The sequence below is a fragment of the Lethenteron reissneri genome, chromosome 25 (genome assembly GCF_015708825.2).
Source record: "Lethenteron reissneri isolate LAM-NWPU_2019-01 chromosome 25, ASM1570882v1, whole genome shotgun sequence".
NCBI lineage: Eukaryota > Metazoa > Chordata > Hyperoartia > Petromyzontiformes > Petromyzontidae > Lethenteron > Lethenteron reissneri.
In genome coordinates, this window is record NC_083803.1 from 6,432,931 (window position 1) to 6,458,658 (window position 25,728).

Genomic DNA, 25,728 nt, shown 5'->3' on the forward strand with positions numbered 1-25,728 from the left:
TCTCCACCTGAGGACGGCTGCTTGCGTTGTGGCCGAAACGTCGTGATAATTATTTTATTATGTTTTATTTTTATTATTTTATTATTTCCCTTCTACGTGACGTTACCGAAAGAACCAAGAAGATTTATAGAGGCTCTCAACGTTCCGTCTAGTGGAGGCCCTTCCACCAACACCAGCAGTGTGAGCAAGCAATTGCAGGGCTGCACACCAACGTTTCACCTTCACGAACGTATGAAGAGGTAGCCGGGTATTTTTGTTTACAGATGTCTTCCCTTGAGCGTTTTTAAAGCTCGATGAGCTCAGTCAGAACAAGTGCCATCACAGCTGGACCCATGCATCCCTGGGACAATAAAGTTTGTGAATGTCGTGCGCAGCAGGAGGAACTATAAACGTGTGACAGACTGATTGCAGAACTGAGTCATGCTATATCTATAATGATTACCATAACTGTACAACGTGTATAAACAATCATAATAATTTGTGCAACACTGTCAAGTGTAAACGCAAAAGGGCCATGGAAGGAATAATACATTTTCCGTTTAAATAACTTTGTGAGGTCAAACTGGAAATCTTCTCACAAACCTGCTTCTTATTGGTAGATCGATTTGTTAAATTTTTAATCTTCTTGGTTCTTTCTGTAAATTCACGTAGAATGGAAATAATAAAATAATAAAAATAGAACATAATAAAATAATTCTCACGACGTTTCGGCCACAACGCAAGCAGCCGCCCTCAGGAAGACAGCGTCTGGCAGCCTGATGGTGTTCATTCAGACGCTGTCTTTCTGACAGACCTGTTCTTCACCTGAGGACGGCTGCTTGCGTTGTGGCCGAAACGTCGTGAGAATTATTTTATTATGTTCTATTTTTATTATTTTATTATTTCCATTCTACGTGACTTTACCGAAAGAACCAAGAAGATCTTAACACCTGTTTTTTTGCCAGAAAGGGTAAAACCTATTGTTATTTTCATTTCTTTTATATATTAGCACATTAATAATGCCCTTTACCCAGGGAAAACGCACTTGAGTCTCAAGACTCGTTTAGTTAGGAGGGTCCTTCATTAAGATGGTTCGCAAATTCCGTTCATGAGTATTTGGAATGTGGAGGAAAAAATAGCAGTACACTCCCGTGGACAAGAGGTGACAACTTAGAGCTCCCAGCTGTACATCTGTCACGGTGTCCAAAGAATTTTGTTGAGTTTGTCTTTACAGACGTTGCTGCAGTCACGAAAGCTTTAAATCGAAAATTAAACTTTTTGATTAACTTTTTAATTAACTTTACAAATGCGCTCTTATTGTATTACATATTTACAACACAATTGTGGTGGTGGGGGGATGGGGGGGCTTAAAAAAACCGGAAATGTTAGCTATCACCAAACCTGTTAATAGTTAACTGAAATAACTGGCAGACCTTTTGTCAAATCCACAGTGGGACGAGAGCCTCCCCGTTCACCCACCGCGTTGCTCGTGGGGATTTGTACTTTGCCAAGCTGTGTCAGTGCAGGGCTGGTGAAGGCGAAACGCGCACGTGGGCCAATTCCGATTTGACTCAACATTGTTAGCCACGGGTCGGGAACCGAACTTGGCCATCGCTCCCCACCTCACGTTCGTTGTGCTGTACTTGAATTAAGCACACATTGTGATTAAATTCTGTTCGATGTATGCAGCTATGTACGTGCGTTACAGCTGGTTGCCATTCATTGTACTGAGTACATGCATCATTATTTACTTTCCCCCGAAGTAGCACTGTATGTATTAACAAGTTCTGTGGACACACACACACGGAAGCGAAAGCATTGCTGTAAGCAGACAAAGCATATTGCCCATTGTGTCCTCCCCGTGCGTGCCTGGGCAATTGAGGTTGGTAGAGCGTGCACAATCTGTCATTTCTGCCACGCCACTTTGTAGGATTTCTTCAGATCAAGGAGATTTAAAAGCAAAGAAAGGTCCCGCTAGGACATTCCAAGCACTGTATAAATTATAGTGAAGAAACATATACAGTACCATATGAAACGTACTGGTATTTGAAACCTAGCTATTTCCTCTCCATATGTAGTTTAATTGTTTTTTTTTAGAAATAGTTAATGCGTGCATGTATCCTCTTTCTTCCATTATACTCTGCGTTTTTGATCCAGGAAGTATAAATACCAAAACATATTACAATGTATTAACAGATATGGGGGGGGGGGATGTGGTGAAAATGTTTTGGAGAAAATATATTTCACAAACACGTCAACACACTTACATCCGACACTTTCAAACCTCAATTTTTCTACGTGCAGCCTTTACAAAGGGTAGCCGACACAGTTGGAAAGCTGCACGAAAATAATCACAGCCAGTTTTTTAGCTGCGAATGAAAATTCTCAGCTGAGCGCGTCCAAACAATTCAGAACCAGGCAGTCGTTTTCACAAAGGTCTCCCCTGTGGTGCCAATGGTGCAAAAATGACAGCAGCTTCCCACACGGGCACACAGATGCTTGCACACTTGCTTTGCACGCTCTCGAGAACAGACATCGCAGACCACCACGATTCTCATTTACCTTTTCCTCCTCCTCCTCGTCTCGGTAGCAGCAGCATGGCAAGTAGCTAGCTGAGCAATGGGAAAGTTGAACATTATGCCACCACCACCACCGCTGGCACAACAGTCGAAACAATGCGGGAGTTTATTAAATCGCCTTCCCACTTCGGACCACCCAGCAGTATAAATGGGTGAAACACAGTCGATCATCGGCAGGTCACGTGCGGTGAAGTAAAGTGTGGATACTCCCACCTCCTTGCAAGATGTCTGTGTAGTAATAGAAGAACGGACCACATATCCTCGAGAGGGGCTTTCTAGTGGAGGCCCTTTTGCCAACAGTGGTGTGGGTGAGCCATTGCAAGGCTGCATCCTTATCTTATAAAAAAAATGTTATGCCACCTTCAATGTCTCCTTCCCACAGCTAGTGGTCCTAATTCTAGATAGCACATGTTTACACACTATGCAACGTGTCTAGGTCGGTGTTATCAAAATCTAATGGAACCTCGTACAATTGGTTTCTTTAAATTGGTAGAGTATTCATTTATATAGCATATCAGGGAATGCCCCATACTGTTAGAATTCAAAATTAGTCATGTAGTCTAAAAGTCGCTCCATTGTGTGTTTACTTATTATAACCCCATTAATTATTTCCTCAACTCCACAATTTTAATAAAGTTTAGAGTCCACTTTTCCCTCAGGATTCCAATACTGACATTCACACATATAATTCACATTTTGTGAGTAAACACAGACAGTTGTACCGAACTTTAACAGTTGTAAATGTAAATTCTTCGGGAAGTAAATTTTGCTACAGACCAAAAGACAACAACACTCAGGAGTCACAGTTAATGTGCACTTTCTAAATGTTTGTTCAAAAGGAGTGGATCGCAACTCCTTTATACCCAGGCCAGCCGGTACAGAACATGGATTTGTAAAGGAGCCATCGTCCCCAACAGCTGTGACAATAGCCGACAATGGCCTCTGCCATCTCAGAAATGCAGCCTGGGCTGCTATAACCTTTAGGAGTTTCACACACAACAGCTCAACCTAAACAAACCGCCACGACTGCGTGTAGGTCAATGCATGCCTTTTAACCCTTTCACCCCCTGGCCATGCATTGAGGGATTAAATTACCCACTGATAACTTATTTGTTGCGCTTTCCTTCAGCGGGAATTCCACATATATTGGTGACACCGCTGAAACGTGGAAAGGATAGTGTGAGGCATACCAATTGGCATTTGGATTTATATGCAGGGTTAAAACACTTAGCTTGAATTGTAAAATGGATCTGTATTGATGTGTCAGGACTTTAAAAATAACCCTTGAATGTCATAATCATCATCGTCGTGATCAGCAAGCCTTGATCGATCCTGCTGCAGGATGAACGCCTCCCCAAGGTGCCACTACACCCCCCCCCCCCAATGAGGCTGCGATGCAATATAGATGTTTAAAATGACTTTGTTGGAATGGTTATGAAGGCACATTCACGCGTGTCTTTAAAAAAAGTCCATATTTTCAATAAGATGTGGGTCACGACTTATGATGTAATTAATTTATCAACCTTTAAACAAAGACACCATTGAAGGTATAACCCTGAAGCCATAATGCAGCGATTGTTTCTAAAGAATGAATGTCGGCATCTTGCACTTTCCTTTACTTGACCTATTTCAAACTCGTGACCCTGGGTAACTCTACCATATAAACAAAGCGAATAAAAACAAAAGATTTTTCTTTCAGCCTTACGGACTATTGAGGTAAATATTGTTAGCGGACACCAATTGAGACCGGCATTACAGATTTTAAAAAATAGAGAAAAGGTGGGATATTTGATATTGCGGTCTTAACAGAGCCACAAAAAGCTAAGGCAGTGGTTTGGATCTAAGACTTCTTTACCTCAGGGGCAGTGCACCTTGCTCTTCAGTCTTGCCTGCTTTACCTGTGTCTCGAGACTGCACTCTGCACAGCTTGAGTCCCAAAGGAGGATTGCAAGTTCCATACATCAGGGCCATTTGCTGGCTACAAAAATACTGCAAGGTATTCCACTGGATATCAATTACCAACAACAACTGGGGTATTTCAAAACAGGAATCACTTAATCATTATAAATTGACGAAACAAATGCACATTGCCTGGAAGCACTGATTCGATGCTTGAAATAGACTTTGAGAATTCTCAGGAGGGCATTGAGCTTTCAAGGCTGTAGTCTTAAGACCTGGTTATTTCAGATCTCTGGAACAGTGAGTCTTACCAACATGAGGTAGCGTGGGTATTGCGCATATCCCTTGGCGATAGCATTTTTAGACTTATACTCCAAGGAGGGTAATGTTTAACATTCCTGGCAGCACTAAAAATATAAACAATTTTTTACTATTTTGGAAGATTTTTATTTTAACGGATAAGTTAAGGGAACTATGATTTAAGAAGAAAACATTTTGAGTATTAAACAAATGTTCGTCGTTTAATATAATCTAAAAACAATACCAGTAAAGTAAATGTGCATAATTTAAAGCCTTTTGAAATCCACTGCTGGATCTCCACAATGTGTCAGTGATTGGGGTTGTTCGACCATACCTCATGCTTGTTAGTGAAAAGGGGGCAGGATCAGCTCACATATTACTCACCACTAGTATTTGCCATGGCCAGGAATCAAACTCACATTTACAGAATCATAGGCGATTGCATTATCCACTGCAGCACCACTCCACGCGTAACAGTATAAACTCATTATTAGACCTTTTCCGACATAGTAATCTCTAATTGTATCAAAAACTGTGACCACTGTGTTTATAAAGCCCAAATAATCTTATTGTGTAATGAGGCATACATGGCACAGTAGAATGTGCCTCATGTTAAGTGTTCCGTAAGTGTTCCTGCCTGGTAATGCTTCAAACGAGCCTTTAATATATCTACTGTTGAATGATGAGCCATGGTTTCTCGGAGGCAGCCCAGGAACCCCTTTGTGTCCAGATTGCAGTTCATATTGAGTGGTAAACAGCCGTTGGGCCATACTCCCGCGAAAGTACACAAAGTTTCTCAGGCAAAATTTGCCAACAGTAGCCAGACATAAAAGGAAGAAAAAAAATGTTCCAAAGAATTTTACAGCAGAAGTAAATATTTTTGGCAAAAAAGTCATGAAAGTATAGGTAATGCTTTGGAACTGTTATTTTATTTATTTAAATATTTATCCTGCGTAACCCCTTGAGATATTGGAAAATATGTAAATGTCAAACAGAATGTGTCTGCTAAATAACATACTGAGCTCGCATTCACACAACATACCTGATAAAAAGTAATTACAATACTTTTCAGCCCTTTATCAAGCCACTGCTGGATGAATAGTACTCTGTAAGGAAGGTTATATAATATGGATTGTGGTATTGCAGCAGGACTATGAGAGGATGGCAAAGACATGGGAGGCCTTCAGCTAGAAGCATATAGATAATGACCAAATATAATGATTATTATGATGATGTTTGTATAATAGTCCAGCAAAAGATGAGGTGTTCTATAAGTTGAGTGTTATATTGTATTATGACTGCGCTTCCCATACATGGTATCCATGTAATTCCTAACAATGGTAAATACAGGTTTTAAATAAAATACAATTACCAACATAATAAGCACACATAATTGCAATGTAGTTAAAGTATTTAACAGCAACCGATGTAGCATTGTTTAATAATAATAATACAAATCTCTAAATAAGTAACATGCGATTGTTGTGTTTGTTTTAGGTATTAAATCATTCCGTATCACCAGGGATATCAATTGAGCCAGAAGGCTTGTACACCTGTGAATTATGCTGGGGAGAGAGCGAGGGTTTTTTGTATGTGACAGATGTAACATCTGTCAGCCCATCTGTGCCATGTTTATGTCACACATCCGCCTCTGCCACAATCGATGCAATTTTACACACAATCCAGTTAATTGTAAAGGTATCGAGATTTTATTTTATGTTTCAGCATATTTAAATAATACAAAAATATATACTTGTGTATTTCCTGGAGCTACATTACTCATAGGGATGCACTTTTGGGACTTCTGTTACATTTTTGAGCGTTGGACATGGCTCTTTAATCAATGCCAAAATAATGGGTGTTTCAACATAGGATAAGATGGTCCAGCCTTAGTGTTGTCTATATATGGGTAAAATATTCACTTTTGCCCAAGTACATGATGTGCTCTTGAAATGACCGAGCATTGATGAACAATCCCATTTCCCAAAAACAAGTGATTTCGACAATACTAGGACAGCGGTGGTGACAAGTCAGTGAAATGCCGGTACGTCTGTGTCACGCAAAATCATGTTTCGAGCACACAAACAGTTTTGTGAGCTATAAACCTTTTAACAAACACTTTGCCACTGAACTAAAACCATATGCTGCACTCTAGTTAGTTGGAGTGCTCCACTATTCAAGCACAGCTTGCATACACTGTATCTCCCAAGGGCACTGCTCCAAACTTGTGTATGTAACCTTCCTGTCAGATGTGGTGCTATAACATTGACTCCAAAGAAATGTAGAGCTCTGCTCTTGACACTGCAGCTAGCCATATAAGGCGCCATCTACCCTGGGATTTTTTTTATTTTAGAGTATTTCTTATAGTAAATATTTCTGCTGAAGACGAGTGGTGTTCCCATGCAGGCGCCGCTCCCCTGGGTAGCATACATCCTAGAGGGCATCTAAATCACTCGCTACCCTGGTTCTCAGAACCCAAACTATTCTTGGCCCAAGTGGGTAACATACAGGAGACCGATTTTCACAACTGGCCATACCTCGCTGGGAATAGAGCATGGGCGTCGGATGCGCTAGAATTCAGCCATATTGTCCTGTGATCGTCTACTGTTTTTGTGTCCCCATAAAACTGGCAGCAACTTAAAAAATCATGATACTGGCACAGGCTGTGAATGATTGACAATTACAACCTGGCCATAATATGACCAATATAGGAGTCATTTATCGGCTGATCATGGGTGTCATGGTTGTTGGACGTGCACAAATCGGAAACTGTGCATTTAAAAACACATTCGTTACCAATTATACCGAAATGTGCACAATGTCCAACAAACAGCACGTGGTGTTGGTGTGTGTGGTGTTGGGTGTCATCTTAAACACAATAATCGCTGTCATCTCCTCAGTCGTCATCTATACTCTGGAGGTTTAAATATCGAACGAAAGTAAAGCGAAGCGTACAAGTACGTAGTCTGAATATTTCTACAAATATACGACGTTATAAGTAAGTTACGAGGTTATATACATTCGTGACAACATCGTGTAGATGCCATTTAACAACCTAATGAATGCGAGACTTAGGGACTCAAGCTGTGACCATTAAGAATTGGCTGCAGCAAATAGAATGCACTCAGTCTGGTTGGACAATGAAGCCACAGTGCAAACTGGGCAGACATGCGCTCAATATGGGGGGGGCGGGGGGGGGCAAGATCTCTCAACGGTTCAACAATGGTCTGGCTTCATTGAGACTCCCAGTTGTATGGACCAACTCTCAATTACTGGTCCACAAATGAAGCACGGGGCAATCGGCGGCCACAATGAAATCAGAGAGTGGTTGGGGCCAATTTACATGCAGGCGCGTTATTATGGAGCTCATTAGCCAATTATGTGTCATTTCATCAATGCTTCTAAAACATTCTGCATATTTAGTAAATGCCCATAATGGAGCCCTTTGGTCAGCTGGTGAATGTACACGAGCGTTAAACCGTGGCCATGATGAATACCAATCAGCACGTTATGGTCTGCCAATGTAAGAGTCTATCTGGCCAGGCAAAGCACTGGGAAAGGAAGTGTGGAAAACTGCTAACTCCATCTCCTGCCTGGGATGGCAGAATTCACATTCTTTCGACTTCGGCGCAGCCATTTTACCTCTCCAATACTACCATCTCATTTATCTCATGGCTTCGAGCCAACATACTGTTCTGGCATAATTAATCATTGTAAACCACTGAAGAGGGGGAAATAAAAGATACACATTTCCTTAGTTCAAGCCCAAGTACCAAAGCTGAATACTGCATGCGAATATGTCAAAGAATCTTATTATGACATGGCTGTGGTGTATATATACAGCATGTGCTGCACTGGCATGTCTTTAAACCGTCTCACCATTCGCGAGACTGAGCCAAAGACGCGCATGAAATATTGCCAGCACGCCTTCCAAGGCAAAAGTGCAGGAAAGGGCTCAATCATGCAAACAATATTAATAAAGAAACCAGTAATGTGATGAATGGTGGAGTGGGACAAATCAAGAGGCTTTTTTTATTCTGAAAATAAATAAATGACGTAAAGAAAACATGTTCCTTTCACATACATTATATTCCACTTGCAATGTAGCAATATACAATATACCAATTACAATGACTTTGTGATTAACTCAAACTTTTGAACAGACATTATCCAGAATGTAGCCGTGATTGTTATACGTAAGCTTACACATTCTCAGCGTACATGAACACAATTTCCCACCATTGCAAAGCTATGCAGCTCTTAAAGGCTCAATCATGCAAAGGGAACTTCCTCACAATAGCCGCAGAATCTGTTCCAATAAAAATTCCTTTGGCAGGGCAAACATTTAAACCACGTTTTTTTTCCTCTAAACAATGTTGTTAGGCAATTTTTGTTTGTATAGCAATGTGTGCCGTCTTTTATGCACAGTGTACTGCAGGGCCTGTGGCTCCCAGTGGCTCCTCGTGGCTCCATGGATAATGCAGACATGATTAAATACACCAGATTTAATCAAACCACTGCGGAATCCAGTTACATCAGTTTTGTGCACTGTGAGAAAATGTGAATGGCCACAAAAACCCCCCTGGGCCTTCACATAACAATAAACTAACCCAGACTTGTACGAAACTAAGGTCTCCCAGGCATGGGTGAGTGCCACTGAGCTGCTATGTAAGACATGTCAAACTCCAACATTTGTTCATTTTACATGAAACTAAATATTTAGAGAGCAATCAAAGAGTGACGTCTAACGCTGAGCAAACTAGGCTTTGAACCCTGTGAAATGAGTTCGAATCCTGATCATGGCTAACATCAGTGGCGGGTTATATCTGAATGAGTGCTGGGGCTGCTCCATTTCACCAGCCCATAAGTAAAGTCAAAAACAACATGTGTGGAGCCTTTCAACCAGCAGTAGTTTTTTACAAAGGGGTTTCATGTTATCACTGTGTGAAATATGCAACTAGTACTAGATTTTGTCCACACGTATTTCTTTGGGCAACTTGTGTGTGCTACCTGATCGTTAGAAACTGTTCACATGATAATAAGACAAAACAATTGCACAATGAGCATGAAGAATAAAGACGTCTGCCTGCAAATATCATCTCATTAACGTCCTGTGTGTGTCGACTGTGTGCTTGAATTCGAGACCCAAATGCAAGTCTCATTGTGGCCTTTATTAAAAAGGCTAGTGTTGTAATTCCCCCCGAAAAACTCTACCAACTAAAAAAAAAAATTACAGCACATATTTCAAACATCCCCACTGATGGCCTGGCAAGGCAATGAGACTAATTTATTTTCACATGTAATCCTATACTTAAAAAATAACCCGATGGAATAACAAAAAAGAATTACTAGAATGCTACAGCATCATCTTTCATTGTGGCATCATGCCCTGTGATTTCCCCTAAAGTCCACAGTAAGGGACCTCTCAACATAGTACCTGCATGGAAAACGCATACAGGTACATTAAGCAATGAGGGCCCTGTCCGTTAAAGTAAATAGTGAATTGTGTTAAAGACTCAACAGTGGCTAATTGAACCTTATGGCAGTACCCCGGCTCTCGCATAATGTCCGTGATGCAGTAGTTTTTAGTCTGTTGATGGTCGGCGATGCGGCAATCGACTCATCTCGACGAGCTGTACACTACGATGCACTACTACGGTGCGTACCGCGAGCGTTCAGGGTTTGAGTGCAATCGTCCTCGCTGCGTTTCGACATCGCGGAGTAGCACTGATTTCGGATTGATTGGTGTACCCCAGTCACGGAGTGAAGTACACCCCTGGAAAAAAAGTGTCCCAGAAATAACATATTTCATTGCCTCGGCCATATTGTATTATTTGGTACCACGGGGTACCGCCATAAGGATCAATTATGGTCAGTTCTAACACGAGCTTTTAAAACCTCAGTCAACGCAGGTATCAGTAACTTAGCATTTTTTAAGAAATATTTGTGGTAAGACTAAAGTGATTATTTACTCAAGAATTTCTATATGTATTGTGTATAAATGTTAAATGGGTGGCTGGAATGAACAATATTTTATCACAATAAAAAAAAAATATGAGCAGCTGCTTTAACGATCGTTTTCCTTTCTCAAAGAGTGCTCGACTGTAACAGCACAATCGTAAATTAAATACCTGAAAATAATACCGCAGGTCAGCATTAACAAAAACGGTCATTTTAATTAATCAAAGACACGCCGAGCACACACACACACAATAAAAACCTAGAATGTCGAGGCAGCAGCCAGACCTGGGCTGTTAGGCGGGAGATGCAGGTTGCTTGTCTCTCCTTTGTGCACGTGAAAAGGGCAAAAGATGTTGTGCCATATGAAACTTGGATTCTGATGTTACAACACAACTTCGATTTAGCATCATTCACCGACTCAGGTGCCAGAAAAAACACTTGCATCGCACGCACATTTCAGTGTGCACTCTTCTTTCATTCCCTGATGTGCATTCCACCATAATTCACGCCGAAATACACCCAAAGCTATGTAAGCCTATTGCTGTATCACTAAATCACTAATTGTCGAATAAAAGTGACAGATTTCAAGCGCGACTTTCTGTAGCAAAGCTCACTATTCCCCGTTGTCATTCTGTTTGCTTTCAAGCAGTCGTTCCAGCCAACATGGGCATGCCGTTTCCTTGTATGGTCAGGGCAGGCCAGCTTGAAGCTGTGTATAATGTCTGAGATTCCTGAAGGCCGGCTGGGAACGGAGATGAGGTCCCTCATTTTAATCATTCTTTCTGGCCGGCTGCAGCTGCACCCACTCCGCACCACAAACCACGCGTCACGCTAAGAACTCCTTGATCGGACACCACAGCTGGGAACACCGATTTCGGGAACGCTGCTGTCGACATTCTCTCAAAGTCGGGTGAAGATATGATTATCCCGTTGCCCTTTTCCGATACCGAATGGGTCAGAAGTATCCCAGCTGTCTGCCTAATTTAAGCCACGTCATTCATGCAGGAAGCTATGAGAGCGGCCAAAGCTTCTAAATGTTCTCACGGCCACATTTATTGTTGGGCTCCGATAGCCGACAGAGATTCAAGAATTGTGTTCAAAGACGGTCTTTGAACACAGCTTATGCGTTGTTAAGTGGAACTTGAAACCACGGTCATTGATGTAATACAGTAAGTGATGGCAACAAAAACACAAAATCATTGGTGGAATACTGTATGTAATAATCATCATGGCAATGCAGCGATTTGAACAATATTAATCTCTCTAATCAGTGACTACTAATTCATATCCAGATCCTTCAACTTGTAGGATTTCTAAAACCAGCAATGGACATTAAATGCATGGAGGCTCCTTCTCAATTAAAATACTGGAGCAAAAAAAAATATCCATAGCTACATCCACCCCCCCACACCTCGATTCCAAAATTAAATAGAGGAATCGTATGTACGAAGAGCAAAGATGATAGCAGCAACAGTCGTTGAACTTGCTGCCTCATCAAGTCAGAGCTGCAGCACAAATTGTGACTTCATAGCGAATATTATTTCAGCTCGTCTGCATGAAACGAGGTCTCTTTTTTGTCTCGATCCTTTTAATGCTCAGAACTTCAATACGTTTGGGAGTGGAAGTTTAAAAAGTTATAACAACAAAGACATTATGAAGAGGAACTTTATACACAGCCTCACATCTACAAAACACTGTGTGGTGCCCTTTGAAAGGCAATATACATGGAGATGTTACACAGAAGCAACTGCGCGTGTGATTGTAGTTGGAAGCTGCGTGGAGCAACACAGAGCACTGCCTACACATGTGCAGTCCGCACAGGCTCATTACCGTAGTAACGGCACTTCAGGATACCCTCAGAACTATGTGCCAACTGTGTTTACAGAGCTGACACATTTAATTTAATGCTGTAATGAGATACAGGCAAAGGCTACATTAACAAGCTTTACATCCAAACAGACAGAATGATAATTTGGCAGCTCTGAATGGTCTTTCACAAGCACCTACTAACCCCTGCCTAAAATAAACAACGGAATAACAAAGCTGGAGAGCCTCGTGCGTTTGTGTAATGTGCAGCCATGAGACAAATGTCAACAAAAACTATCCTGCAATATAATTCTAGAGTTAAATATAGGGCACTGCAATTATACAATTGCATCATAGCTTCAGTTAAAATCAAATTTTACAATATCTACAGGCATAAGAGCAGCTCCACTTACTAAAATGTTTATTATATTTTATATTTGACACGCATTGTTTTATAGCATTAATTATTAGCACGTGTTTATAGGGAACCATATGTTTAGCATATAAATTATATCAAAGACAAAGATTTAGATTCAGTCGTGTTGATATCCCCATGTTGTGGGGTGGAGCGTTGATGCAATGGCAAGCGCACGTTACTCTGGACCCGGCAACCTGAGTTTGATTCCCAGGGCACGATTCACATCTGAACTGAGTGACATTCGACTTGGTCACGTGCCCACTTCCCTGACCCCACCACTCTCCACTTCACCAAACCTGCACTGTTCAATGTCGTGAAGTACAGCCAGAAAACACCCAAGCAAGACCACAGGGAAGTGTTCATCCAGCAGTGGATTGACAAAGGGCTGACAAATCTAAAAGCATGCGGTATAATAGACCGTCGGTAGGAAACCACAGCACAGTAACATTTGCAATCACAGCTTGGCACAATTAGTTTTGAAACGATGCACAAGTGCCTTGCGTCTAATTGCTTTCATTGAGACAGCTGGAAGCGTGCCTCGCTCACCACGCATAATTACGAACGCATCCCCATGGGGGCTTCATCTGTATTTCAAAAGAAGGGCCGGGGTTACTTGACATTCTGCTGCATTATGTTTTATATCGCTAATGCAATCAGGACATTGCTCACTTTTGTTCATTTACGTATCCATATTGTGAGTAAGAGACACACTTTTGCTGAAAGGTGATTTAACTGACAGATAATGGCGTTTCATATAGATAATTCACGCCAACTATACATAATTATCATCAAAAGAAATGCCCACTTTGGTTGAGGAGGTTGTGCAATTATAAAACAATACAAGTATACATAAGCAATTCACTATGTTAATTTATCTTTGATGCACAGTGACCAGAGATGAAAGATGCAAGGAAGAAATAGAATGGGATACCCTTGACAAAGACTGGATTTTTTTAAAACATGAATCACCCACTGACCAATAGGAAGATAATGATGGAGACTATGGTGAGAATGGTGATATGTTACTTGTGATCGACATTGCTATACAGCCGTGAAGCCTGGATAATTGGCAGACAGATAGAACGGAAGTTGGCTGGTGTAGAATCGTGATTATTTAAGGAGATTGCTGAACATCACATGGGTTGAGAGAATGCAAAATGAGTATTTTTTTACGACCTTGTCGACTTATGAACGTTGTAGCAACTTTGAAGGCACCGAAGATGAAACAGCATTAACTGGTAAACTTGACCATCACTGGTATGATGATGGTAAGATGATGGTCAAGATGGAAAACATCATGAAGTGGTTGGATCACCAGGGCAACAGGAGTGCAACATGTTGAACTTGTATTCTTTGGGTTTTTCAGTAAAGTCACGTAGATAGAAAAAAAATAACAATAAAATAAAATGAAAATCAAGTGAATAAAAAAATAGTGATATTTAAAAAATATATATTTATTCACTTTATTTTCATTTGCATTATTTTATTGTTAATATGTTTTTTATCTACGAGACTGTATCGAAAGACCCAAAGAATATGAATTCCTGCAGTCACGAAAGCTTTAAGTCATGTTGAACTTGATTCGGTAAAAAATGTTAATACATTAAAGTTGACCCCAATCACAGCTTGGCACGAGCGATATATGTGATGATGGTGTCAATAAATAACGCTACCATAGCCGATTTTCATAGACAATGTACATTGTAAGCTGGTTCTAACATGTGCTGTACTTCCAATGAGCCTGTTCATTGTGCTTCATCATTCCCTTGCAGAGGTAAGTGAGCGTTTTGAAATGTATGCAAACTCTCTGGTAATAAACGCCAAGACACAACAAAAACATATCGCTTGCGTTTTGAACGAAGTAGACTTTCTTACCCATGTGAGTACCCACCCGTCTTTTGTTCCGTTGGAGTATTTTAAAGAATAGTCACAGCCTCTAAATTAAGTACTCTATGCCCAAACTGAGTAACTCCCAGGAAATACTATATATGTCAAAAGCAGCATTCCAGCTTATGATAAAAGTGATCTAGCACATGCCAGAATTTGCCACGTTCGTGCCGAGATGTATGATAGTGAAGCCTCTCTTCTCCCAACACACGCACACTTTCCAACAAATATCTCCCCTGGTGACCGTCCTTTGCTGATATAATATATGGTATACATTTTACAGGCCAGCCTGGTTCCATATATCATAGATTGAATCTCTACTGGGGCATCGTATTTAATGATCATTGTAAGTTTTTGTAATGACAGTGCCATTTGTTGAACACCATAGCAACAGGAAAAACTTTGTTTGAACTCAGAAGCTCGTTTCCTTTGTTGCTTTACAGACGCAACACAAGAGACCCTCTGGATCTGACCTCTCCATGTCGTATATGATGCAGAAAACTCGTGGGTAATGAGGGTACCATGTTAGAAAAGCAACGGGGGTTATTAGCTATCCCCAACATAAAACAAGCTTTCTTTTGTTGCTTTGCCAAACGCAAACTGTCGTGAAAAATCAGATATGAAACTTAAATGCAAACTTGAGGGGATCCAACACTGCAAACCACAAACACGCAAGAGCTCAGTATTGAATGGCGTGCACGCTACCGATCAGCATTTAGTCATTGATGGACGATGCATATATTTCATTTCATGTCTAGATTCCATGTCTGAGTTACGCAACAGTGACACGTGTGTTTGTCTGCAAACTAGTTGCAAACATATACTATTGGAATCAGTTCTATTTAAGCTCCAATTTGCAACAATTGCTGTCGTTGTGATAGAAAAACGTACAATAAAATTAATAAAAATATCAACTAAATAGTTTTTACACGTTTTTTTTCTTTCTTGCAGAGGTATGCAGTACTGTGCTGCAGTTATCAGAGAAATAAAGAGACCTCTACTGGGCAATTCTGAAATTTAAGTTAGTTAATTTAGCTAAGCCTCTATTGTACGGTAAATAAAGTGCTGTAATAACACTTTTAATACTATAAAACAAATTTAATGCATACTGTATTTCACTACAATACGTAAGACGGTTGTTTAGAAGTCAATAATTTCCTGTCACCTTGGTTATTTATTTTAAAGCTTTCACATTTACGTCATATGTAAGGCCATTTCCTATCCAATAGAATCGTGGTAAAAACTACTACTGATATTGCTGATAAATATTCGTTAGAAGGTGGGTTGTTTGTTTGTGATCTTTGAACATTTGCCCTTTGATTTGTAAGCTTATAAAATGGCTCTTTTGTACAAGTGAAGTTGAAGTAATGAGATGTGACATTTTTGACATGACAAAAAAAGCATTACAGTACCGTAAAATTCTCATTATTTATGATCATTTATGGGCCTATTCATTACCCCCAGCACATATTTCCACATCTCCAACATCACACTACAATACTGCATGTACATGATGGAAAAAAAGAAAGCTTGTGTAGTCAGAAATTGCTTGCTCATGCCATCCAGGGGATATTTTGTCCTCTTCAATGCTGCCCAGAAATCCTGGAACAGGTGCAAGTACCCACAATTTGCCCCATCACACGTGACCTGTCAATTGACAAAAATGTGCATGCATTATACTGGACTCTAATCGTGACTGAGTAACAAAAAAAGCGTCCTTCAAAATACATGTTTGCGTTTAAGTGCCGAATAAAAGCCTTATCCCTAATACAGAAATATATGTTTTACTTTGAACAAATATAGTAAATATTTTGTTACTGTATAATAAAAGTAGTTCATATGGCTTACTTAACCAAACAAAATACCCGTTTCCATGAATGTTGTGGTAATACCTTGACTACATGAAATCAAATATATGTGAGTAAGTATGCTTAGGTATACGACCCAACCTTTGTACACACTCTCAAGGCAAGGCCCTAACTACGGTATCAGAAACACCATGATGATGCAATGAGCAAAAATACAATGGCAGAGGAAGCATTGCTTACTTTGCCCTTTTAGACAGTCGGTGCAAGTGCATTTTCTCAAAAGACATGACCACTATATGGCAGCCATCTCCATAAAGCGTCAAACCTAAGCTGATGTTAAATGAAGGGGTTAACATTTACACGTCATACGGTGGTGCCGACTTCTGCTGCATTAGCAAATCTCGCCTGAGCCTTTTTGTGGCACCGGTGTTGAACAAGCAGAGTGATTTACTAATGCTCTGTATGTGGACTACACAGCTACACATGCCATATCCACTACCCACCCATTGCACTGTTAGGATTGTTTTAGATTATACAAAAATTTATCAAAGTTACACTCTTGGGGAGCAGTGGCCTATCGGTTAGCGCACTTCATGATCCATTCCGGTGACCTGAGTTCGATTCCAGTCCACAGCCAACATGTCTTGACCAGCGTGGTGAAGTAGGGTCAAACAACCTACACGACCGGGCAAGGCGTGGAGAGGCCTTCGTCTAGCTATTGATTGACAATGGGCGGAAACTTGTTATTAATGTTGTATTATATAACATAAGGGTTGTTAATGGGGAGAGGAAAGGCACTCTTTTAACCCAGTCACCTCGCCCTGATGGTCCTTACTCATGTCACCTCACAACAACACTCCACATCCCCCCCACCTGACTAGATATGAATAATGGCTTGATCGATAACAATGAATGAAGCAGCGATTAGTAATGATGAATGTTAGCGTCATCCATAACGATGCTGCATTAAGCTCCATTAAGACTGTGTTCATCTCAGTAAATGGCATGTAAAGGTTTAATTGTTCATTCGTAGCTTTGGGCGTTAATTAAGTTGTCCGTCATCATTTTACATATGCTAGCAACACCTCTGCAATATAATTACAAACTCTAGCTAGGCAGTTCAGATTATTCATGAATAAGTTACGTTATGTATTATGCCTACTCGAGTTTAACAGTGAATATGGACCTCGTAAGATAACAAGCAACGCAGATGATCTGTTCCATGATGAAGTGTCTACCGCCGGTGTTTTAACTTTGTTAACAACGAAGTGACTGCAAAGTACATATACAAATGTACATAACACAATATACCACTAACACCAATATACTCTAGTACAATTCTATGCAAAACGGAAAATCATTGACATTATATTGGTCAATTCTCAAGAGAACATGTATTTGCAGGTCTGCGTCCAGGTCTTAACAATGACACATTGCTTAAAGTTGAAGGCGCGTAGCCTTCACAGTTCAATCACGCAGCATTATTGCACCCAAGGATTGTACAGGTGTGTTATATTTACAGGTGAGGTGTATTATTCTTTCAGCACGGGGGTGTACGAGTTGAACAGGTATGTGTCATCCAGGTGAAGACAATATACAGGTGTGAATTATAACACCGATACGTTGCAAAGGAACATATGTTATACACAAAAATAAAACTCAACACATTCATCAATGAGACTGCCCTAAAGAAGAAAACACAACAGGTGACGTTTCGGGCAATGGCCCTTCTTCATATCACAACAACACAGAGCAGGTGAGTTATGGGGCTTTTTTGGTTTGTTCGCGTGCGAGTCGGGGCGCAGGTGAACGTGAAGTGCAAAGGGGACAGAGCGCAGGCAGAGTCCTGGGAGGAAGGCAGGACGGGGGAGGGGGGGTCCCTTACCACTCAGCAGCACGGAGCCCGTGGGTGATGCCCCCAAACACCTCCTCCTCCTCCTTCCTCTCGTCCTCTCAGAGAAGAAGAAGACGCGCGCTTCACGCCACAGAGCGTGAAGCGCACATCCTTTTGCATGCGCTCCTCTTGTACTTTAGCCGTGGACTTCGTTAACTTCTGTGCGCTTGAGTGAGAGAGGGAGAGAATGTGTGTGAGTGAAAGAGAAGAGAGGGGGGGGGGAGTGGATGTCACAGTTTGCGAGCTGCTTGCCTGGGCCCGGCCGCACCGGAGCCAACCCCTCTGCGGGCGGGCTCCCCGGGATTCATCCATTCATCATGGTCCTCCCTCTCCCCTTCCCTCCCCTCCTCCCCACTCATCCACCCAACCACCCAGCCACTCACCCACCCACTCAGCCACCCCCCGCCGCACACCCCGCGTCACAAGAAAGCTCAATGTGCACTTTCAGAGGGAGTCTGCCTACAACAAGGCTCTTTTCCACATCTCCCATTAAAAAAGGGGCATTTGGTGCTTCATTTGTCGCTCATTTGTCGCTCTGTCTGCCCACACTTTTCATGGAACCTCAGTGGTGCGGCATCTAAACTGTGTTGTTTATATTGGGTTTGTAAGTGTCGCGTTTGGAATTAAAATGCTGAGTAGTATACAATAATTAATAATGTTCTGCGTGTTTAGCCCTTTGTTAAGCTATTGTGTGATGAAGGCCTTCCCGCTCCGTATTGGTCATGGGAATTATTTGACCATACTTAACCATGCCGGTGATGTTAGCCGTGGCCAGTAATTAAACCTGGGTTTATAGTGAAATGCGCTAAACCGCTGTGCCACTGCTCTACCATAATCACCATTGCCACCACTTTAATAGAAATTTGTCATCAGCTTAACTCATTACTGAATTACATACACCACAAGTAGCATAGGTATCATATGCCATTGTAAACTTGTACATGATGATAACTATTATAAAGATGATAATCTAGGTTATATATGTTTACAGTTGCTCTTCAGATGTTCATTTTAAATCCAGACATATTGAAGTAATTATTTTCACCATTACAAAGGCAGTAGATGTCTTTTTCTGTTTTCCAGCATTAATAAAAAAAATATAAATGCTGTACGTATGTCTAACCATGTGTTAAACAGCAGTGCTACATTCAGTTTGCATGATTTGGTACAACTGCCAGCATGGATGGGCTAGACACCCTTCACCAAACTATTCATGTGGTTCATGGAAGTGGAAGAGTTAAAGTCACTTTGTTATTAATTATGCAGGCTAGAGAGGTCTATTCTTGGTTTGTGAGAGAGTGGATGATTGCAATCAATTTCCACTGAGTTATATGCTTTGTCATAGTCTACAAAGCCTGTGTATAATGGTGTTTAAAAAAAATAATTCCAATGGTGTTTAAAAATTTTTTCTTACAAAATCGGATTGATATTGTTTTGTGGTTGGTGGTAGAGAAATATTTCCTAACCCCCCTATTTGTTTGCGTGGTTCGTTGACCTCTTAATGTTCCATTACTTTGTTCCCGATGATCGTTGTGAAGAATTGATATACATACCTCTCTAATGCCGGAAGAGGACGCGTCGCGAGAAGGGATGATGGCTGTTGGTCGAACCTAAATATGGACTGACAGCCAAAGCGGCGAAGACGCTCTCACCATGGAGGAGCTCCACGAATTATTGCACTAAAAGGTCATGAGATACGGCGATGACTTGGCGAGGCCTTCATTAAGGCGTGGCGAGATAATGGATGATGGCAATGAAGAGGTCTATCCGCTATGTATAATGTACATGGCTATGTTTATTGAAATTTTTTTCTAAATTTACAGTACATTAGTAAACTATTTTCAATGGCAAAAATAGCTTGTAATATACAGTATATACTGTATTAGTGCTTTCGAAGTAAAATAATGGTATTATGGTATAACAAAATACTTTTATCAATAATATTTGTATTTCTAACTTGTGTTGAAATATTTCAATTCGGTATACAATAACTCCACACTACCTCTTACACACAATAAAGGCATGCCAAGGATACAATACTTTACAGATGCAAATCCTATCCTCCTTCCTATGGGACCTACAGGAACAGGATACCCTTTCACAAATGTTATTTGATTGTTTATATATTTTTTTACTTAGTTTACGAGTGAGAGAAATATAAAATCACTGCAGGAGATATTTTAAAAAATATATATATGCCACACAATCAGTGTCAATCTACCTCAAAAAGGCCAGGCACATTTTCCTCCCTGGAGCAATAAAGAGAGTTGAGCTGTAACAAAGACATACGTCACCGAGTCACGTTTGGTTTTGCATTCCAAATCAAATAGCCTGACATAACGCTGGAGTTAATTAAGCCTTAGAATACGCGAAAACCCGTGTACTAATGAAATTATAACACTTGTTTGTAATAAACTATATTAAGTGAAACAGAAAATTGCCTTCGTCGTCTATAGTATAAGCCGATGTTATTTAATATAACACATCAACGGACATGCTGACATTTTGGCTGGTTTTCAAAAAAAACTGCTAGGTCTTCGTGACTGTCGATTCACATGTAATGTAATGAAAACTACCCCCACAAATTCATGCGTCTCAATGAATGTATACGTTTATTTACATTAGTCTAAGTACAGCACTGTATTTCTAACAGCAAATTTAGAACAATATTCAGCTATTATTTCTGATGGTGTAACACATGGATATTTGTACCAGTGTGTGTATATTCATGACTGCTTTTGTACAATTTGCGTTATTACCATCTTCCTCACCATCAACACGATAACGCAGTAAAAAATCGTTACAGAGCAATGTTTGAAGACTGCAGAGAATTGGAAGATTCATAGCCCCCATAGGCTCAACTCCTGGCTTGACTATGATGCTGTCTGAAGCATTTATTGCCAGCCATTTAACATATATTTTTTATGCTTTGCAAAAGTAATGTGCTATCATGAGCTAAGTGGTCATATTCCCTCGATGACCAGATGTCCCCAACACATGAGGTAATTGGTCCACCATCTGCTATAGATTACGCACCGTGCTTTTCACATTTCGGAGCCAACTGGTCACTTGAGGAATGTGACCACTCAGTTCACAACAGTCTGATGCTTACGTCTACTGTAAGCCACGTTGACGGTTTTTTGTTGTTATATATCGTCACTTTAAAATTAATTACATACGAATCGCATAATTATTTGGACGAAGAAATGTCATTCGGCAACACTTGCAACTTTACTGTGAGAAGATCACAGGAGGGCCACAGGATCTGTACATTAGAGCCAATGGGGAGAGCTGAGGAATGGAGGTTGGTCTTTCCAGCTGTAGATGGTTGATGAGAATTGGGGTTCTACAGAGAATGCTGAGGCTGTATGAAATGCTTCCATAGGGGCCGCCAGCTGTGAGACCACAGAAAACATGAAAAATGGTGTTGCTGAAAAGTAATAGTCTCCACTTTTTGGTGGGTGTCCTAGTTTAAGATGAGTGAAATAAAGGGAGTCAACGAGCATATAAAAATGTTCACAGAGACAATGAGAAACCTTGAAGAAGCAGATATTTTAGAAAGATTGGCATGACTCAACAAGGCACAGTCGTGTAGTTGTATACATATAACTAAAGACGTTATCAAAAATTTCCAGAAAACAAATACAAATCATTTTGTAAACATTTCGAGAAAAAATAGAGCAACGTTGGTATTTTTACTACTTTGATGAATTTGTAAATCTGAATCGTCTCTTAATGGGAATCGCTTGCAAAAAAGATGGCACACAGTTATGCAAGCACTACAACGGTAGGATCGTGGCCGTGTTCGTACACAACCTCACATTTTGCCAGGGAAGCGCTCCATTTAAGAACTGTAAAGAAGCACGCTGCCCAGAAGTCGTGCAGAAGAGAGAAATTGATGGAAACTCACCCCCCCAAGGAATGCACGGATTTGAACATTTAACAAATTAAAAGTGACATCCGCTCTAAAATAAACTGCAGCTACAAATGGCGTTCTGTGCTATGCAGCTCAGCAAATGCCATCGGCCGGTTGGGCATTTCACATGAGTGCAAGCCCTCACTGACAGGGGCTTTAGAAACACAACACCAGAGGGCCATTACTAAAATATTCACATATTATGAAAGAATACATTTATTTTTTAACTATCACTGGATGACCAACCAACCATGGAAATAAAATGTAAAATGTATTCGAATAAAAAATATATTGTCAGATAGAATGAAACTCATACATTTTCAACAGTGGAAATATATTGCTGTAGTCTTCAGGCGATGTATACTATGTAACTTTACTGTACAGTGTAGTACACGCTCCAAAAAAAATACGTTTATTGTGTATTGTAGTACTTCCGAAAGACACGTACACAAGAGCATTTCAGAAAATTGGCTAATTTACTTTGCAATTTAAAACAAATACCTTATTTGATTTCTCATGGCAGCTTGTCAGATAGTATATAGGCAATGGAGCAGAAATGTGAAGGGTAATAGAATCTGGAAACAAATCTTAGCCACAGCAATCGCACAAAGGGGGAAGCAGCTGGCCCATTCATTGCTTTGTGTGACAAGACAGAATAGGGCACACTACCCTCCCGACGCGCAGCATTAAAGATTGCATGCGCACGTCATTAAGTTTACATATTATATTGTATGTGCACGGGGGGAATTGGTGGCACAGCGGTTAATACACGGCCTTATGAACCTGGCAACCTTAGTGCAATTCGAGACCAAAGTTAGCATAAGTGGTGAGTGATATATGCACCGGTCTTAGGTGTCACCCCCTCTCTTCAGCGGCCCATACCGACCAGTGTGGTCAAGTATGGCTAAACAAAACCCCACAATCACATAGAATAGTTTGGCTCCCATTCACTATTGGATTGGCAAATGAATGTAAGATAATAATTTAAATGTTCGTATTTATTATATTATGTATACAATTTATGTGTTTATCCACATTAACGCAACTGAAACATTCGTGGAAAAATTATACGTGTTTCAATTCCCACGCAAAGTTGTGAGTTTTAACCGACCTCATAAAGCCACGAGCAGTGGTTATTTTCCAACTGGCATCCGAGTCACATACCACATTCATTCACACATAATGGATACTGCATTGGCAAGATACAAACCGCTTCTAAATTTAACTGGAACAAATGGATGGGTGCAAGGAAGAGTTTCGTTTGTACAGTATATGGAGAGCATACATTTCTCACTGAATATGTTCATGGTTGCTGGTAGACTGGGATGTGCCACGTGACTAGTATTCGCAGCCATGGCGATGTGCATACTGGATGTGGTGTGCGGGTACGGAAATATGTTCCAGGGAGCCAAGTCAGACAGACATGGCTGAAATTAATCCCTTTCCGGACACCAAGTTTAGGTTCGGCTAAAGCAAGCATAAACAACCAATATACAGCTTATACTATCTAGAGTTGAAGTTTTCGTGACTGCAGGGAACCATACTTTTTGGTTCTTTCAGTAAAGTCACGTAGGTATAAAATACAATTGATTAAATCACGACGTTTCGGGCGCAACACAAGCATATACTATGTTAAAACATGATGACATTTAATAGCACTGCATACTACTGAAGATAATGCAACAGCACAAAGTATTACAAGAATATAACAAATTACACATAGGAACATATATCTCATAACAAAAATGACATGTTCATATTTTAATGGAATGATACAACACTACTTTGGTGTACAACATAAGCAGATGTCTAGTTACGGCCAATGTTACGACGTATATCGTCATGGGTAGATGGTCATCTGTATAAAATACTAATCATGTGAATAAACCACAATATATTTCAGCAAAAGCTCAACAAAACATGGCTTAGAGGCAAGAAAGTGTGGTTAGATGGATAAGCTGTATGTCCTGCCATAACCAACGGTTAAGTCTAATACATAACAATATAATGCCATCTAGGGGACAAACTCAGCATCAGGGGCAAATCATATTTCCAGCACTATGCACCCTGAAGTACACTGCTCCAGTCCTGTCTTAGCAATGCTTTAAACATTTTAAAGATGTGTAAGGTGTACATTGTGTACATTTTAGATACGTTGGTGTTTTGTATTGTGGGTGTGGATTAGGTCAGGTCAAAGGAAGGGGAAAAGCTAAAAATAGAAGTTTGTTTTTATATCACGAACATTTGAAAGGCGACTTTTTGGTAAATGTCACAGTTCCTGTTTGAAAAAAATATATGCATGTTTACTGGGGAAGACGAGTTAGCTATGCTGCAGACAAATGTTGCAAAAGTCTATATTTATGAACAGCAAAACCCAAACAATTGTGTGTGCAAATACGTGCCTATGCCAAGCACTCACCCATTAAACTATGTCGGAGCTCACCACCAATACATGGTGATGACAGCACAGCACCTACATTAATGACTCAAACAATTATTCAAGAACGAATAGTGAGAATCAGGCATCCTTTAGAAGGGACAACAACAGTGCATGTAATGCATTTAAAAAAAGCAAAAATTTAGTCTCCAAATTTAAAAATAAATAATTTCCTTATGTTTATACATTTAAAGATGAAAGTGATGTGCTGTATATGTACACTCAGATAACTACAAGCTTAGTATGGCTCGAATGATATTTAACCGAGTACATAAAAAATAATTATATCCCAATTGTGCTATCTGTGTCATGTCATGAGGTGTATCATCATGAGACCAAAAAAACCCCCATGTTAAACAACAGCTCATGCAAGTAGATATTGCAGAACTACTTGTGAAATCCGTTCTCATGAAATCTCGTCGATACATTAGGGGGCAGCACTTTCCCACCCAACCTGATGGAGAGAACACTGCTTTTCACATGGCAATAAAACCAACAGGTTTTAATTACCAGAGATGAAATTTAGCAAAATAAAGCATAAAACCTGATGGATTGTAATGGGGTATATTATGCTGGGCTGAGACCATGCACCCGTTACACTTGAGAACCCATAATATTCACATCTGAGTGCTTAGATTGAAACCGATCATGTGGACCAACATGCCAGATGACCTGCATTTTGGTCCACATAACTGCTCCAATAATGATCGAGTTGAGTGACATGCATGGATAGCAGTACGAATCTGTGGTAATCATCAACCCCTGGCGTGTGTATAGGTTATTCTGAAATGCATGATTCTCATTGTCAGCTTGCAGAACAATGAGCTCTCACTGGCAGCCAGGC

General features: G+C 40.4%; 1 protein-coding gene across 1 annotated transcript in view; it reads right to left on the reverse strand.

Annotated features, from left to right (window-relative positions):
* The window catches only part of LOC133346890 (uncharacterized), a 77,169-nt gene extending 58,376 nt beyond the window's left edge, over positions 1 to 18,793 (reverse strand). Inside the window, 1 exon segment of the mRNA XM_061558718.1 lies at positions 18,523 to 18,793. The gene's annotated coding sequence lies outside the window, so the exon portion shown is untranslated.
* Between the last annotated feature and the right edge of the window lie 6,935 nt (positions 18,794 to 25,728).